This window comes from Moschus berezovskii, chromosome 8 (genome assembly GCF_049115385.1).
Source record: "Moschus berezovskii isolate FMDL1 chromosome 8, NW_MosBer_1.0, whole genome shotgun sequence".
Taxonomy (NCBI): domain Eukaryota; kingdom Metazoa; phylum Chordata; class Mammalia; order Artiodactyla; family Moschidae; genus Moschus; species Moschus berezovskii.
The window spans coordinates 94,928,423-94,947,552 of NC_142467.1; the positions used below are offsets into that span (position 1 = coordinate 94,928,423).

General features: G+C 48.1%; 1 protein-coding gene across 4 annotated transcripts in view; it reads right to left on the bottom strand.

Moving 5' to 3' along the window:
• Positions 1-18,573, bottom strand: part of RFX2 (regulatory factor X2) — a 95,211-nt gene extending 76,638 nt beyond the window's left edge. For 3 of the 4 annotated variants that reach the window (XM_055429402.2, XM_055429401.2, XM_088838920.1), the window contains exon 1: positions 18,445-18,571. The gene's annotated coding sequence lies outside the window, so the exon portion shown is untranslated. Of the gene's footprint in view, positions 1-18,444 lie in introns of all 4 variants that reach the window. The other variant, XM_055429403.2, reaches the window with a different exon arrangement.
• Between the last annotated feature and the right edge of the window lie 557 nt (positions 18,574-19,130).

Consider the following 19,130-nt stretch of genomic DNA (forward strand, 5'->3'; position numbering starts at 1 on the left):
CTCCTCTAGGGCAACACTGGAAAATGCAAGTGGAGTAAAAGATGTACTATTATTTTTAAAATTGTGGTAAATAAATATAACATGGTTTACCAGTTTAACGATATTTTAAGTGCACAGCTCTGTGGCATTAAGCACATTCACACTGTTGTGAAACCATCCCCTCCATCCATCTCCAGAACTTTCTCAACTTTCCAAACTGAAACTCTGTCCCCATGAAACACTTACTCCCCTCCCCTTTCCCAGCCCCTGGCCCCACCATCTACTTCCTGTCTCTGTGGATCTGACTCCTCCAGGGACCTCCTGTCAATGGAATCAGACAGTGTGTGTCCTTCTGTGTCTGGCTTCTCTCCCTGAGCATCATGTCTTCAAGGTTCATCCATGTTGTAGCAAGTGCAAGAATCTCCTTCTTTTTTAGGTCTGAATAATAGTCCATTGTACAGATGGACTATATTTTGTTTATCCATTCATCTTTCAATGGCCTCTTGGGTTACTTCCATCTTTGGGCTACTGTGACTAGTGTTGCTGTGAACACAGGTGTACAAGTATTTGTCCAAGTCTCTAGGTATTTATCCAAAAGAGGAACTGTAGGACCATAGGGTAATTTCCATGTTTAATTTTTTTAGGACCCACAGCAACTGCACCATTTTTCATTCTGCTGGTTATGCACAAGGTTTCCAATGCCTCTATCCTGTTGCCAATACTTGTTATTTTCTGTTTGTTTTTTTCAGTACTAGTCATCCTAATGGTGTGAAGTGGTATCTCATTGTGGTTTTGATTCATATATTTCTTAATGATGAGTAATATTAAGCATCTTTCCATGTGCTTTTTAGCCCTTTACATATCATTTTTGGAAAAATGTTTATTCAGATATTTGTCTATTTCTTGTCTTTCTTTCCTTTTTTTGGCAGCCCCAAATGGCAGACAGGATCTTAGATCTCCAACCAGGGAGCGATCACCACCTTCTGCATTGGAAGATGAAGTCTCAATCAGTGAACCTCCAGGGAAGTCCCTACATTTTGACTTCTTATGCATCTGTTCCAACATGAACACAATGGTTCTAGATGCTGGATTTCCCACATGAGCAGTGATTCATTTCAGAAATCACTCTTGGGCGCCATGATTCGGGAACCAAATTCCAGAGCAGGTGTGACCCTCCAAGAGGGACCTGTCCACGGGGGACTGCTACCAGGGCTGAGTGTTGGTGAGCAGGAGATCCAAAGGAAGAAGAACTGAGCTTCCTGACGGCAGAGGACCTGCCCACTCCACGTGGTGGTCTAAACTCAGGCTCACTGGGCCTGAAAGATGGGGAGGCTGCTCAGAGAGAATGGCCAGGGTGCTGGGGACAGGGGAAGGCCCAGCCTCACAGACACAGGAAGAAAGGGGACGCAGCCTGCAGGATGGGTGTGGCCAGACCAAGACTCTTTAATTACAGCAACTGGGAGAAGATAATACAGTAAATATCATCCCCTTTGTCTTAAAGAAAGTGAAAAATAATGTTAAACAGTGCCGGCACATCTAAGTGTTCACACACCTCCAAGCCAGCATCATGTTCATACATGCATGATGCTGTACCCAATGTGGGTCAAATATAACCAGAAGAACTGGGCAACCAGCCCTTCACCAACTTTTCCTATAAAAGGCCCCATAGTGAATGTTTTAGAGTTAGATGTTCATTTCGGAGACTACTCAGCCCCTCTGATGTAGGGCGGAAGCTGTCACAGTTGATACCTACATGGATGAGTGTGGCCATGTACCAATAAAACTTCACTTATGGCCCCTGAAATGTCAATTTCATGGAATTTCATGTGTTTCTAAATTATTGTTCATTTTGTTTTTTCCTACCACTTTAAAATGTAAAATAATAATAATAATCATTCTTATCTCTAAGAGAGAGCCTAAAACAATTGAGGGTAGATAAGTGGACAGATGTCCAACAGGCCATGTCATGACAAATTGCATGTTGGAAATCTGAGCATCCAGAGACCAAGGACACTCTGAGGGTGATCGCCCACATCCCTGTCCAGTTTCCCTCCTCAAGCAGGAGGATGCAGGATGTCAGGAAGTCTCTGAAAAGGATGTGCCCACAACCAGAGCAGGAGCTGGGTCACAAAGGAGAGAGGACAGCCCTCTTGCCCTGTGGCTTCTAACCCTCACTCTCCTCCACCACCCCCACATAGCTCTGCTGTGCATCTCCCCCATTTCATGATTCAGAGTCTTTGGGCATTTCACAAAGGAAAAGAATTTGTGGATGCAAGAAAACTGTAGAAGCTCACACTTTTGAGGCGACATTTCTCCAAGGGAGGTATACAAATGGGCAATGAAAAGACTTTGCTCAAACATCACCAGTCATTTGGAAAATGAAATTTAAAACCACAAGATACTGCTTCACACCTAGTAGGTTGACTGTAATAAAAATAAGAGAAAAGAAGACCATGTTGGCAAGGATGAGGAGAAATTGGAGCCCTCCTATGCTGCGGCAGGGACAGAAAATGGCATGGCTGCTGTGGAAAACATTTGGCAGCTCCTTTAGAAGTTGGTCACCATATGACCCAGCAACTCCACTCCTAGGTAGTCACCCAGGAGAGATGGAAATCGACGTTTACGCAAAAACTTGCCCACAAACATTCACAGCAGCATCACTTGGAATAACCCCAAGGTAGAAATAATCCAAATGTCCATCACCAGATGAACAGATAAACAAAATGTGGTCCATGCATACAATGGAATGCAATTCAGCCATAAAAGGGACGGAAGCACTGACACTTGCTACAATGTCTATGAACTTCGGCACATGATGCTCAGTGGAAGAAGTCAGTCGCAAAGGGCCTCTGATTATAGGATGCCACTATAGGAAACATCCAGAACAGGCCAATCCCCTGAGACAGGAGGTAGGTTAGCGGTTACCAGGGGTTGGGGGAGGGGGAATGCAGAGGGGCTCATAACAGGCACAGGATTTGTTTTGGGGGCGATGAAAAACTTCCAGAATTAGATAGCGATGAAGGATACACAACATTGTAAATATCTTAAAAATCACTGTACCTTAACGTGGAGGATTTTATGTTGTGTGAATTTTTTTTCTCAATTAAAAGAAAATGACCCGGAAGGTATGGGCAGATGCCAGACAAGTAGCAAAAAAGATGTTTTATAAATGAATTTGTTTCCATATTCTTTTTTATTTTAGTTTTTTGGCTGCTCCACAGCATGCAGGATCTTAGTTCACTGACTAGGGATTGAACCCAGGCCCTGTGCATTGGGAGTGTGGCGTCTTAACCACTGGACTCCCAGGGAAGTCCCTGTCCCTTTGTTCTTTACCTGGGAAGAACTGAAATACAGCACCACTCCCAACCATGAGGAATTTAGGCCTGAGAGCTAACTCAGTTGGAATGCTTTGTACCATTTTCAGAAGTAAACTTGGTTAAGGGACAAAAATCCTTCTCACACACTATTCCTAAGAGCCCTTCTGTTTGAAAACCTCAGTGACGTGGGGGAAGGTGTAAGAAAGCCTGCTTTTAAAATGCCACAATGTTTGGTCAGATGTGTCCCGTAAACATAACCGATTTCGGGAAAGAAGGGAGGAGGGGATAGCTAGGGGCAGGCTTCCCACCATCAGGACTTTGAAAGGAGAATATGTCCTAGTTTGGGAGGTGAGAGAAATGAAGACTTCCTGCCCTGTGCCCCTCCTTCCAAGTGAACCTCACCACTGGAGGACAAAGGAGCAGGCAGTTTCTAGAAGATTACATATTCATGAAACACTAATAAAGGGAAATCAAATTAGGTGTCTCAGTAGTCTTCAAGGATGTTAAAAAGAAACATATGATCTGTTACATTTAAAGTGGGGGGACAGCTTTGACTAGGGGTGGATAACTTTATTCCACCTGGTCTGGATCCTGGTTTTATGTCATTTGTGTAGTCACAGTGGATACTCTATGAGAAGCCAAATGATATGGAGAGACAGGTTGGAGAGCAGCGTCTAGAGGCTGCATGAGAAACAGGGTCCCCACTTGGGAGGAGACACCCCAGCAGGAGCGGGCCCCCCACCGGTTACTGGAGGATGATGACCCCGAGGGACCGGTCATCTGGTTTCACCGCAGCTGAGCAAACGCTTTGATGGGGATTCGAGGCAACAGCTGGAAACCACGTACCAACAAGGAATTGGAAGGGAGGGGAGTGGGGAAGTGGTGCTGCCACGCAAGCCTTGGCTCAGAGTCAAGGCAACAAGCGTAAACTTGTGTCGGCACAAACCTGCCTAATGGCTGGGCCTCCCCCAGAGGCACAGGCGGTGCGGCTGGTGGTGATGGACAGGGCTGAGTCAGCCACACGTGGGCTGTGAAATGGGCTGGTCCAGGGAGAGGGGGCGAGGAGCCCCAGAATCTTTGAAATCCTGGGCAGATCCAAGGGGGGCGATCATTGTGCATTTTCCTGGTGGTCAGGCAGGGACACACAACTTCACCCGATTGTCCAAAGTTCTGTGACCTGCTATGCTATGAATGAGACCAGAAGTTAAGGGTAAAGGACAAGCAGATTGTGAAGGAGTGTGATGGTGCTGGGGGTGGGATGGGAGAAGAGGGCGTAGATTCAGGCAAGGACACGGTTGAAGTGACCACCACTGCAAGACTGGAGTAAGAACATGAGAACAAACTAATGCAACAGAAAGGAAATTCCCTTCCACCCAGCGATTCCCCTTCTGGGAACCTGCAAACATCTCACCAAATGCATAAATATATTTGGATGAGGACATTCACTGCAACATTGCTGATGAAAGTGAAAAAGGATGCATGAAATGCCCCTAATAAGGAGCTAAGTAAATGCCCCAGGACACATCTGTACAGAGGAATCTCAGGCAGTCAACATAAAAAGATGCAGCAGACACACAGTGTGATAAGGAAAGACACAGACTAAATATCAGATGAAAAGAGCACGTGCAGAAAAGTGAGCCTATATGCCTATGAAAAAGGAATGAAGCACCGACACGCGCCACACACGGATGAACCTTGAAAACACGACAGTGAGAGAAGCCAGTCACAAAAGGCCAGAGTGAATGATTCCACTGATATGAAACATGCAGAACAGGCAAAGCCACTGAGTCAGAGTGGATTAATGGTTGCCAGGGGCTGGGGGAGGGTCACGGGGTTTCTTTTTGGGGTGATGGAATGTTCTAGAAATAGCAGTGATGATTGCATAATCCTGTGAGGATACTTAAAGCCATGAAATAGTACACTTTACATAGGGGTGAATTTTTATCAGTTCCATTTTGATGAAAGAATAAGAAAGTATCAGTAAGGATGTTTTATCTGCATACAAAATTGGAAAGCAACCACAATGAACTTTATCATTGGAGGGAAGGGCAGGAGGAGAGAAGAGGAGGAAGCCAGAGGCTCTCTTTCTTTTTATTTTTTAATACGAGTTGGAATTTTTCTACAGTGAAAAGATATGACTTCGGTTCCATAATGGAAAAGGGGAAGTAAACAGACTTCCAGGAACTGCCCACAAGGATCCCAAAGTCCCCAGATGGTTGCTCGGGAATTCTGGGATCCAACTGCCCAGCAGTCAGGCGTGGACACTTGTTCACAGAGTTCAACTGTGATCACTTTAGAAAATGGCAAACATTGGAGGTGGGGGGCCCTGTGCTCCTCAGATCTTGTGAGTGACCTCAAACTGAGCTGTTGACCGGTCAACAGCTCAAAGACCGGTCACCTTTTATCATTATTATTATTGTTTTAAGTGGTTGTCTTTTAAAAAGAGTTGGCATGGGGACTTCCCTGGTGATCCAGTGGTTAAGATTCTGCCTTCCAATGTAGAGATGTGTATTCAATCCCTGCTCAGAGAATTAAGATCCCACCTGCCGTGGGGCAACCTAGACCTCGCACCAAAATTAGAGAAGCTCGCTCAGCCAATCAATAAATAAGAGGAGTAGGGATGACCTAAAGGTTGTGCTTGACCTCATTTGACACTTTTACCCACACTGTCCAACATGTCCATGCTGGCCACACGTTACTACTGAGTTCTTGAAATGTGGCCCACCTGAACTGAGACGCGTGCTGGGTGTAAATGACACACTGGATTTCAGGGGCTTAGCCCCCCCAAGAAGGATGTGAACTACCTCAATAAAAATGGTTTCATAAAGACGCTGTGGTTTAAAAAAATAATATTTTGGAGATACTGGGTTAAATAAAAAATATTATTCAAATTAATTTCACCTGTTTTTACTTTTGAGACCATGGCTACTAGAAGATTTTAAATTACTTACAGCTCACATTATGACTCCATTGGACAATCGTGATCCAGGGGACTCCTAGGGTAAGTTACCCAACTGTGAAATCACAAATCTCTCACAAGGCCCTATGTTACTAGAAAGTAACAAGCGAAATGATTTCAGAGAATGGTCAGGTTTTGATCTAGTAAGAACTAGAGTCAACTCAACAAATTATTTGGTGCTCCACAGAGACAGACCTGGTCTCTGTCCTCAGGGGTCTTACACTGTGTGCGAGAGAACAGTGTTATTGCTCAGTCGTGTCCGACTCTTCGGGACCTCGTAGACTGTAGCCCACTAGGCTCCTCTGTCCCTGGGATTCTCTGGGCAGGGATACTGGAGTGGGTTGCCATTCCCTCCTCCAGGGCATCTGCCTGACCCAGGGATTGAACTAGTGTCTCCTGCATTGCAGGCAGATTCTTTACCATCTGAGCCACCAGGAAAGAGAGAAAAGGAAACACACAAATAACTCCATCAGAGCCAAAGGTGACAGGAGCTAACTCCAGGTAGAACTTGGGACGATAAACCCTGGGGCGGGGAACCTGAGACTGTCCCATACTGGACGCTGCGGGACAAGCAGGACCTTCCCATGGGGGTGGAGGGGTGAGGGTGGGGTAGATGGGGAGGGTGGGGCAGTTCAACAGCAGGACCCTTGTGCAGGCAAGTGTGTGTGTCCTGGGGGTGGGGACCAGGAGAAGGGCAGAGAGACTGGGCTGGTTGGAGCAGAGGGTGTGGGCTGGGGGTTCTTGGGGAAAACAAGTTGTGAATGCACTTGGACTCCATCCTTTATCACAGGGCAGAGGTCCAAGTCCAGTACAGTTGGCGGCCTGGTTTTGTACAGTCCACAAACTAAGAATGATTTTTACTTAAAAAAAATTTTTTTTTAATTTGTTGTTTACTTTTTGGCTGCATCGAGAGATGTGGGATCTTAGTTCTCCAACTAAGGATCGAACCTGTGTCACCCCTGCAATGGGAGCCCAGAATCTTAACCACTGGACTGTCAGTAAAGTCCCTTTATTTAATGGTCAAAAAAAAAAAAGGTCAGAGTCAAAATATTTTGTGGCACATGAAAATGACATGAAATTTACATTTCAGCGCACATAAATGAAGTTTTATTGGCACTTGGCATCCTTCACAAATGACCAGAACCGCCATAAATAAAATCTATTTCCAAACAGTGATGAGTGGCCCTATCCCACTGCAGAAAGAAGAGTTCTTTCACAAATTTTGAGTGCCATGTCTTGTGGAGGAAATAAATCTAACTGACGTAAGTATGTTTGTTTCAAATCAACTTTTTAATGGAGTGAAATCTTTGAAAAACTCCAAAGCAAATGAATATGAATCAAGCCATTGCAATTGGCTTGATGTAAAATTAGGCATTTAAACATCCTCCACTGTGTATGGCATGGGCTTCCGTGGTGGCTCAGCGGTGAAGAATCCGCCTGCAATGAAGGAGACACAGGTTCATTCCCTGGGTCGGGAAGATCCCCTGGGGGAGGAAATGGCACCCCACTCCAGTATTCTTGCCTGGAGAATCCCATGGACAGAGGAGCCTGGTCGGCTATAGTCCACAGGGTCACAAAAGAGTTGGACACAACTTAGCGACTAAACAACAGCAACAACTGTGTACGTGGCTCCTGGCTTTAGGACCCAGCAGCAATTGGGTGGTAAGCCTTCGTGACTCCAGGAAGAGCCCTGCTTTCTGGAAAACAATGTGACCTGTGATTTTGGCTGGGCCAAAAGGAGAGTCAATTAGCAGCATGGGTTTTGATTAAAATTTCTCCGGGGATTTGGTACAAAACAACAACAACAAAAAACCAAACTACATATTGAAGGGGCTGGAATGTTAATCTATGCTGAATCTAAAACACAGGTGGTTGTTGCTTTTTTAAATATAAAGTTTACTGATTCTCAAACGTGTAAAACCATCACTATTATTTAATTCCTGAATATGTTTATCATCCCCCAAAGAAACTTTTATGTATTACAAATCACTCCCCATTCCACATCCCCACCCTCAAAACCTCCGGCAACCACTAAATGACTTTGTCTCTGTGGATTTGCTATTCTGGATGGCTCATATTAATGGAATCATATAACATGCAACCTTCTTTTCTGGCCTGGCCTCTTTCATTCAACGCAGTGTTTTCAAGAGTCATCCATGTGGTAGTATTATCAGCATTTCATTCGCTTCAGTTGGCAAACAGTATTCAGGTATGTGGGTACGCGACGTTTGTGTATCCACAAACAGATGTTTGGGTCATTTTCACATTTGGCCGTTATGAGTAATGTTGTGATGAACACTGTGTACATGTCTTGGTGTAGGCATGGTGGGTTTGGATTGTTTGGGGTACACACTTGGAATGGAAATGCTGGGCCATATGGTAACTCTATGTTTAACTTTCTGAGGAATTGCCAAACTGGAAAACATGGAGTTTTGAGGGTTACCAAATCACGGGCAAGGATTTCGGGATTTTTACTCACTACTCAATGTAGGCCTGAAGAGCTCTCTGGCTCAATTGTTTGAGTCACTCACGTGTGAAGTACAAAGATGTGTGGGAAGTGTGGCAGGGACAGCTGTCCCTGTCCCTGGAGGCTCACAACTGAGAACAGGAAATGAGACACAGAAGCCACGATGGCATGTTCATGTATGTGAAATCTACATGCCCTGGCACTTCTGACTGACCGATCCAGGGGTATCCAACCAGGGGCTGCTTCTACCCCCCAGGGGGCATTTGCCACGTACCAGGGACAGAGTTGTCATCAGAATTTGGGGGCTGGGGTAGGCGCTGTCATCAGCTGGAGGCCAGGGATGCTCTTCAGCATCCTATGAGGCCCAGAACGGCCTCCCCACCATCCCACCAAGAACAATCAGGCCCCAAAGTCAATGGTGATGCATTGGAGAAACCTGGCCTACTCTTCTGCTTTCCCACTTAATTCACCAATGACCATCTCAAGGGTCCCTGGCGAGAGCGCATCAGAGAAGAGGTAAGTTTTCCTCAGCAGAAATGACATTTCAGAGACAGGGGAGACCCAAGTATAAGACCTGTTTTAAGCCATTGCAAGCCCATCCAGATAAGTCGTGAAAGATGGGTAATGAAGAGAAGCAGGATTGGATGGAGACAAGCCTTGAACACAGAGCTAAGTGCCACGTGGTTACAACAATGGGGAGGGGCCAGTCCATTTGTTTGGCTACAGAAGGCAGAGAGAATGTGCCCAACCCCTTCTCCTGATGGAACCCAGGAGAGCCATGGCAGGGTGGACTGCGAGGGGATGAAGAGGTAGGTAAGACTTGGGAGCCCAAGGCATGCAGTCTGTGTGTAGGATCGGGAGTGATTCCCAGTGTGCTTACTGCAGCAGAGCTAAGACTACAGAAACCCTCCTTCCAGAACAGGAGGGGAGAGGAAGGCGGGGCTCCTATGGTCATTAGAGCAACAAGACCCGGAGAAGCGAGGCCTTGCAGACCCCACACACTGGAGGGAGGGAGAAGCTTCCCAATCAGGGTCTAGGCGGGGCCGCCACGTCTTACTCCGCCATCCTGCGGTTTGTTCAGCTAGCAAATCTCTCATTGGTGGGTCTCTTCCGGTCCCTGCCGAGTTTCCCCAAGGAGCACAGTCCAGTCCCAGTGATAAAGATTCGGTCAGGCATGGACTAAGGCCAGCGATGGATTTGTTTTTTACAGGGCTTCCAGAAATGCCTTCTTCTTTAAAACAAGCAAACAAAAATCTCTATTTGGCTACCCCAGGTCCTAGTTGCAGAACAGAGGTGGGATCTTACTGTGCTCTGTGGGATCTAGTTCCCTGACCAGGGATGGAACCTGGGACCCCTTCATTGGGAACTCAGAGTCTTAGCCCCTGGACCACCAGGAAAGTCTCCAGAAATAACTCCTTTTCATGCCTGCCTGTCATTTTAAGAGTTGGCCATATCACCATGCCTTGATTTACACAATTGAGGAGCTCTGGAATTATACCCACTTCACGTTTTAACTTCCAGTCCGAATGTCAGTGGCAAATGGCTGCTAGCAATTTAAAATTTCTCTATCACCTTCTCCCCTTGTAACTCCCCACACGATGATATATGAATCCACTTAAGTGTTGGTTAACTCTAAGTGACTCAGATGTTTGATATTTGGGGTCCATAGTACTGGTTGAACAGGTGGAGGCCCTCGAAGGCACTAAACACAGAGAAGTCCCCAGGAAGGTCAACTCTTCTAGAAGACGAAGAATTCTTTTAAAAATCCAAGCACATGCTTCAAGCTCTTTTCTGTGGGTCTGGAATTCCGAATTTATTTTTTCTCCAGCAGGCTCCATCTGTGCGTATTCTGAGAAGGACAGGCGAGGTGGGGAACCTCTGCATGGTGTTTTCTTTGGGTGCTTCCTAGACGGGTGGAGCTTCTACACATTTTTGTGGGCTGTTGATTTTGGGGGGAAATTGCTTCCCAGGGCTTACCCTGCAGGTCACCCTTTGGACAGAAATGTATCCTGGAAACGTGGCACTGTCTCCAAAAGATAAACAGTTCACATTTTAAAAATACAAGCATAATTAAGTGTTGCTGCGACTTCAGGAATGGGCTGCTTCTATATCACTAGTGTGATTTCAATAGTCTGCTGAGGAGACGGGCACTGGTGAGCCAAACCTCTTGTCCTTCTCTGGAGACATAGCCTTCCTTCCCCCTTTTTGCTGGGGGACTGTCCCCGTCGGCTCATCTCTCTGGTTTCTGCCAAATCTCACCCTCTGGTGCTCGGACCTTGAGCTGCTTCCTCCTCTAGCTTCAGGGCTCTTTGCCTGGTTCCCCCTGTGCCTGCCAAACCTCCTCTGTCCAGCATGATTCACGGAGCCAAATGTGGAAGCAGCCCAAGTGTCCATCGACAGATGAATGGATACACAAATTGTGGTCCTTCCATCCGGTGGAATATTATTCAGGCCCAAAGATGAAGGAGACTCTGACAGCTACTACACCTTGGATGAACCATGGGGACATAAAGCTCCGTAAGAGAAACCGACACAGAAGGACAAATGCTGTTTGATTCCACCCGTAGGAGGTCTCTCAAGGAGTCACAGCCATAGGGACAGGAAGTAGATGCTGGGGCCAGGGGCTGGGGAGTCAGTGTTTCATGAGGACCGAGTTTCAGTTTGGCAGATGAGAAAGTTCTGGGGATGGGTGGCGGGGATGGTTGCCCAACAATGTGAATGTGCCTGGTGCCCCTGAGCTGTGCATGAAACATGGGTTAAAATGATAAATTCTGTGTCATTGTGTTTTGCTCTCAGTTTTTAAAAACTGCTTTCCTCTGACTCTTGGTTGGTTTCCTGCTCCTGGAATTTGGATGGTTCTGCCTCTGGCCTTCTCTTCTCACTCTCTGGCTTCTCCCTGAGTGAGTGCATCCGTTTTCACGACTGAAATGACCGATGATGTGCTGACAGCACCCAGATCCTGACCTCCAGCCTAGACTGCCTCCCTCCCCATCTCTGGACCCCCAAATCCAGTAGCCTGGTGGAAAACTGCCTGCTCTCCGATGGCCCCGTGAGTCTCAAGCCAGCCAAGCCCATGCTCATGCCTCAACTCCTCACCCTTCTACCCACTAGCATTTCCTGGGACCCCTGACTCACTGAAGTGGCTTGTTCTGCCTGATCCCTAAAGTCAGACTGAATTCCTCCCAGTCCTTTGTCCCACAAGAAGTCACTGGGCCCTCGGAGCCCCCAGAACCCTGCACCTCTGTCTCCCCAAGCATCCCCGGCTGGTGTAGTTGGCCAGGCCCCTGTCACCCCGGGCTTGGACCACACCAGCCATAATTCTCCATCACCAGCCTCCAGAGACCACGCCTTCCACTCCAGCTACCAAAATCCCTTGGATCGCAAAGAGCCTCCCCAACAAACCTCTCGTCCTGGCACCAGACAAGTCCCACTCATCCAGTCAGAGGTAGGAAAATTGTCCCCGTAAAAGCCCAGACAGTAAGTATGTTAGGCTTTGAGTTTCACATTCTGTGCCCATGGCAAATAGTCCACCCCGCCGTGGCCTCTAAAGGGCAGCCAGAGACTACATGGGTGGATGAGTGTGGCCGTGTCGCAGTGAGCCTTCACTTCCAGAAACAGACCATGGGTGCTGACACCTGCTTTCCTCTCCAGCCTGGTCTCCCCCATTCCCTGTGTTCAGCCTCCAGAAAACACAGTCACACCACAGCTCTCCCCACCTGTCTGCCTGCACGTCAAAGCTCCACTCCAGCCCAACTCCTCCTGGACACCTTTCACGGCCCCTCCAGGTGAGCGCCTGCCTCCTCTGTGTACCTGCTGGACCCTGGAGAGGCCTCCAGCCCATCCTTGTTCTGAAGCCGTCACCCTCTCCTAGTTGGTCTTAGTCTTTGTAACCTCATGGATAGTGTTTGACTCAAAGAGTGGTGAACAAATGAATGAACGAATGAGTGAGAGATGAAGAAATGGCAGAGGTCCAGAAAGCAGGTCTTCCAGTGAACAACTAGACACCAAGGCTCAGACAGCTACAGGAGGAGGTTAAATCTCCCGAGATCTAATTTATACTTAGAATAGCAGCCAGACTGCTCGCTATAGCCCCTGAGGCCCTCTGTGTCTCCTCCGTTTGCTTACCAGTCATTAGCCACACAGTCACGTTTCTCTGCCCTCACCAGGGCCAGGTGATTCCACCTGCCACAGGACCTTTGCACCTGTTGCCCCCCCAGAAGGCTCTCCCTGTGAACTGCACAGGGCTGCTACCTCTTATCAGTTCAGTCTCAGCTCAACCATCACCTCCCGAAGAGCTTCCCTGGACACCACAGCCCAGTTCTTACACACACACACACTCAAAGTAATTGCAGAGATCTTAGTAGAAACAGGCTCACATTATATAGCATATCTGGGCTTCATTACATAGTAAATGACTAATCATCACTATATTGGGCCATAACAAGTAAGTTCTAGGCTTTTCATGGCTTTATAAGGTTGTTTTTTTTTCCATTTTTCAACACAGCATGTGGCAGGTATGATCTAATTCACAGGGTCTGAAATCTAGTTGCTGTATGTATCATCGATAGGCTTTGGAAGTCAACTATATTTCTTGGAAAGTCATAGAATTGACCAGAATTAAAAATGAGGTTGCCAGAGTACAAAAACTTGCTTTGAAACATACAAAACCTATGTATCATAAAACAGGAATGCATTTCAGGAAAAAAAAGAAGCAAGGTCTAACAAGGAGTAAGGCCAGGCAGTCTGCTCCTGAGGGCCCAACTCAAGTCCTGGCATGAACACCAGGCCGGTTCTCATCTCTGAGCCACTGATTTCCAGATTTTGACCTGTTTGGCACCTAAGTGCCAGCGATAACAAGAGAGGGGAAACCAGTTTTTAAACATTCTCATCTGGAGGTTCTGCTGGCTGAGCTGGCTGCTTGGCAAAACCCATCCAAAAGTGTGATGTTTGGAGAGTAATTTCAGATGAACTGATACCCCAACCAAGATGTGAGCTACTTTTCTGGTGACATTTGGTTTTGCCTAGAGCGTCACGCTTGCCGATGCCATATCTGTACCAGAGAATTTCGATGCAATTGAAGGGTATTTCCCAACTTAAAACAGACCATGTAAGGCTCACCCACTCAACAGAGCAAAATATATTTACTGAATGTCTCCTCAGCACTTGGTGGTCAGGAAACCAAACTGAAAAATCCATCCCAGGCAGGCCACACTGCTTCTTTGTTTTGTTCTAATAATAAAAATAACAATAGCAATAATAATAGCTACTCTGTCATACACCTATTCTGTACCAGGCCTTGGGCTACACAGTTATATTATTTCTAATATCAAGACCATAAAATGGGGACTTCTCTGGTGGTCCAGTGGTTGAGATTTTGCCTTGCAATACAGGGGGTGTGGGTTCGATTCCTGGTTGGGGAGCTAAGATCCCACATGCTGCACTGGGCCAAAAGACCAAAACATAAAACAGAAGCAATTTCGTAACAGATTCAACAAAGACTTTAAAAACAGTCTACATTAAAAAAAATTTTTTTTAAATATGTAAGTGATTACCTCTTTCACCTATGCCAAACCTTACCTGAAGTCACTGAGCTAATAAACGTTAACCCCCTCCTCCGCCAGGCCCAGAAGCCCACATGTGCAGCATCCAGAGTTGGGACTCATACTTGTCCTTCCCTCTTCCCATTGACTTCATTCATCCAATCTGAGCTGTACTGAGTCATACAGAAGGCAAGATATAGTAGATACAGAGCAGCCCTTCATTTTCACATCAGCTTTCCCATTAGCTGCATGGGAGATCATTTACTTATTCACTTAACAAACATTTATCAAGTGCCCACTCAGTGGCAGAATGATTCTCAGCCTGGGGGATACGGAAGTTCATAAAACACCCAGAGCGTCTTGGCATCGAGCTGACATTCTAATGAGGGAACAGCAATCATAAAATCAATGTATGTAATATATGGGGTGTCAGTGATAAATGTGAAGGAGAGAGAAAGCCCAGGGTGGGGGTGAGGGGACAAGGGTACCATCACTTGCAAGTCAATGGCCTGGAAAGATGAGTTTGAGAAAAGGCGTGAAGGCTGTGAGGGAGGAAGCCCCCAGATGCCTAGACCACTTTCCAGGCAGAGGGTATGAGGTACTCTGGGAAGGCCAGTGACATTGAAGGCAGGCACATGGGATTGGAGGTTAGGCTAAAGAGGGACTGGGCTGGGGGCCCCAGTTGAGGGATGGACTTCTGTTTTTGCTCCAAGTGAGATGGAAGCCATGGGTGGGTTCTGAGCTGAGGAATACACAACAGGACATGATACAACCCTGGGCGAACAGCTGGAAGCATCTGGGCATGAGGCGCTGGAGGCTGAGACCAGGGGCTGACGGTGGAGGTGGCGAGGCAGGGTCAGATTTTAGGTCTTTTTGCTGATGGCTTGAGAGAGAGAGAGACTGAGAGAAAGACAGAGACACACACACACACACACAGAGGGCTGGAGGATGACTCCGAAGTATCAGCCTGAGCAGCTGGGAGAAGCTGGCTGATACTCACTAAAGGAGCTGGGAGTCTTCAGAGGAACAGATTGGGGGACTGTAAGCCCTTGCCCTTAAGCTGCCTCTCAGGGTCGCCAATTTCACCAGCCCTAGCAGCCAACCCACTTGGTGGGCTCTCCCCAGCCCTTCCCCTTCTTCCCTGCCCGGCTCCTTATCCCTTTAATTCTGGGTCTTCCTCTCAAGCTCTCCCTCTTTGTTTGCCTTTTCTGATAAGAATTCCTTGGCTCATCTTGGGTTCAGTGAGGGTCTGATGAGGGAGAGCTTCTCTGAGAACCTTCCATGCTTTTGAAAAAACGTTTACATTTTACAAATATGTAGGTGTGTAGCAGGGAGCACGTCATTTAAATAAGTGGTTGGGATTAAATAAGTGGTTGGGACTTCCCTGGCAGTCCGGTGGCTAAGACTTCACACTCCCAATGCAGGGCACCTGGGTTTGATCCCTGGTCAGGGAAATAAGATCCCACATGCCACAACTAAGACCTGACACAGCCAGAAAAATAAATATTTAATAAATAAATAAGTGGACAACCTGCATTAACTAAAAAGAGCCAAATGGACCATAAGATATGGTTCCTCCTGGCCCTGGAATTCTATGAGCAAAACCACCACATGTGACTACCGAAACTGTACATTTAAAATGTTGATTCAGTTCTATGATTAATGAGAGTTCAATTCATCAAATGTAAATTCATATTAATTAATTTTAATTCAAATATGAATTTGCAAATTAGAGCTAAAGAATGAGAGCCAGATAAGTTCCTGGCATGTATATTTCTGGTGACTAGCTCTGTCGTGGCAGTGCTTCAGTGATCAACATGGTTAAAAGGAAAATATTAAGGTGATATGTACCCAGCACCCAGAAAGCACGTATCAGCTGAATTTCAAAGGAGTTGTTCTCTTACTGGGTGTCACCAGTAGTTCTGTCCCTCTCCTCCTGGACTCCCCTTCTCAGCATCTCAGGGGTTTATCTGGGATGAGAGGAATACACCCTCAGGGTTAAATAAGTCATATGGCTTGGATCACAGGGGCAAAGTGTTTCTGAACTCATTTCCTGACCCAAATCAGTTGCAATATCACAGGATCTGGGAACCAGTTATCTTTTCCATCATATATTATGATGGAAAGACTACCCAGTCCCCTCCCATACTCTACCTAGCCTGTTGGCAAAATTAGCAGCAGTAATTAAGGAAATCAAATTCCTTTGGGGGGGGTGGTCCCATTGGCACTTTTTCTCTGGCCAGAGTAGATGAGTAGCCATTTCTAAGATTACTTTTAGAGTCAGTCCAAGTTTTTAAACTGGAGTGGGAGAGAGAACAGGTAACCAGCCCCTGGTACTCCCCAGCACAGAGGGTAAGGGTCTTCATATAAGCAAACAAATAAATGTTTCAGATTATGAAGCAACAAGATGAAAATGTGTTGCCAATACCTGCAGGCAACAAAGAAAATTGTTATTGTTAATGTTTTCTGTTGTTGTTATTACTGTTATTACTATTTTGTTGGGTAAGTCTTCGTTAGCATGGACAGCCTTGCATAGGTTTGATATTTTGGATCTGCAGAGATAAAGCTGATTGGGAGGGGGGAAAACTCATGACAGCCTGCACTGACAGTTAAATGCACAGAGGCACAGAGCAAGAAAATAACTGTATGGTGGGGACTACGGGGTGGGGGGGGGCGGGGAGGAGGGGGGCGGCGCATAATTAAAACACCCAGAAGCCGAGGAATGAGCTCTCTGCGGAAAGACAGCCCTGGACTTGCGTGCGGCACCCTGCCCTTCTCCCTCATTCCTGCGGGGCAACCAGGAGGTTAAAATTAGGACGATGAACCACCCCCGCCGCCGCCAGAATGGCAGGGGCTGTTGGGCCCCGGGGGCCCTGTAAATAGCCACTAGGATCGGAAACCCAACTTTTCCGAGCATGGCAGCGAGAAAAACCAACAGGGACGAAGCTGGAGGGAGCGCTGCTGGCTTGTCCCGGAGGAGAGAAAAAAAGGAATCAAAGAGCATTTGGGGGCGGGAGTTGGGAGGTCTGGATGGGGGAAGAGACGAGGGGTCGGGGGGTCGGTGTGGGGGATGGATTATCACAGACACACACACACCCAAGCACTCGGAACAACCCCCGGAGAAAATGCCACCGAGCAGTTTGGGCCACAAACCCTTTGCAAAATAATTATTAAAAAAAAATCCTTTCGGTGAAACTTTTCTTGCTTCGCGATCAGTCCTAACATGGGAGCTGAGGGTGGGCACAGGGGCTTCCTGAGGGGCGCGGAGGGACCGGCGGATCCAGGATCCCCCAAGCTGTGGAATGCGGGGTTCTCAGGAGAGAGAGAGCCGAGAAGTGTCCGAGGAGCCCTAAACCCGGGAAACTTTTTGGTGAAAAGGTGAGAAACGGGTCTCCGGGAAGCCCGATTCTAGGGAGTTTGTGGTCAAAAAGCGAAGAGGGGAGCGGTTCTTCCTCTAGACCAGCGCACCGACTTCGGGTTTTAAAAGTGAGGAGGGGGTTACAGAAAACCCTCAAATTCAGAATTTGGGGGCGAGATGAGAACGAATGCTTTAGACCTTCTCAATTCAGCGATTTGAGTTTAGGAGTGAGAGAAGTGACTCCGGGCGCCCCAATTTTAGAGATTTGGGGAATTAACAGGAAGAGCCCCCAGGCGCTTTCAATTCAAGGAATTTAAATGTCAGAGTTCGCAGGCGTTGCCGAGGCGCCCCCCAATTCGGGGTTTGAGGGAAAGAGTGAGACAGGGGTCCTCGGGCGTCCCCAGCTTAAAGCTTTGGGGAGTCAGAGTGAGAAGGAGCTCCCCACGAGTCCCCCATTCAGGGGGGTTGAAGGTAAAAGTTTGAGAGGGGTTCTCGGGGCGCCCCCAACTCGGGGAGTTTGAGGGCGACGGTGAAAGACGGCTCCCCGGGAGCCCCCAACTCAGAAAGTTTTGAAAAAAGTGAGGCGATGGGTCCGCACCTCTCCCTGACTTTAGTTAAAAGGAAAAGGGGTCCCCCCAGGCACCCCAAACTCAGCTGCGACTTCGGGACTCGGGGTGAACACGGCGGTCCCGCGGGCGCGCCATCTCGGACGTTTGGGGTGAACGGCAGGGACTGCTCTGCCCGCCCCTCGACCCCCGATCGGGATCCCCGCCGCCCCCCGCACTCTCCCGCCGGGCAGAGCCCGGGGCGGTCGCATCGGTCACCTGGAGTTCGGGCCGGGAGTTCGGGCAACGGCTTCCGCGGCGGCGGTGGCGGCTGCTGCGTGTTGGTCCCCGTTGGTAAGTAACAGTCTCCACGGCTACAGTCTCTATGGCGGCGGCGGTGGCGGCGGCAGCCGCTCCTCCTCCGGCTCCCGGCGCCCGCCCGCCTGCCTGCCTCGCGCCGCCTGCCCTCCTGCCGCGACGGGGCGGGGCGTTGTTATCGGCAACGGTTACCAGGCTCCGCGCCCCACCCCCTCAACGGCCCGCCCACGGGCACCGCCCACGGGTGCGATGGGGGCGGGGCGCAAGACTTTGCGGCTACCCATTGGCTATGTGCAGTGCCTGTCAGCGGGCGTGAAGAGGGCGCGGCTCGACCAACCGCCGCGAAGAGGGGCGGGGCTTGGCGGGAGGCGCGCGCCGCGAAGGAGGGTTGGAAGGCTGGAGGCGCGCGCGGGCCTGGTGCTGGTAGCGCACCTCCCGGAAGGCCGCATTTTGCCGGGCATTCTGGTACAGTCTGGACCGGGGGTCAGCAGAATCCGATACGCAAGCCAGATGACTTATATTCATGGCCCACGAGCTGGGAATTTTAATATACATTTTAAGTGATAAAAAAATTAAAAGGATCTTTGGTAGCACGTGAAAACTATATGAAAGTCTATTTTATTTTACTGAATCCAGTATTTTCAACT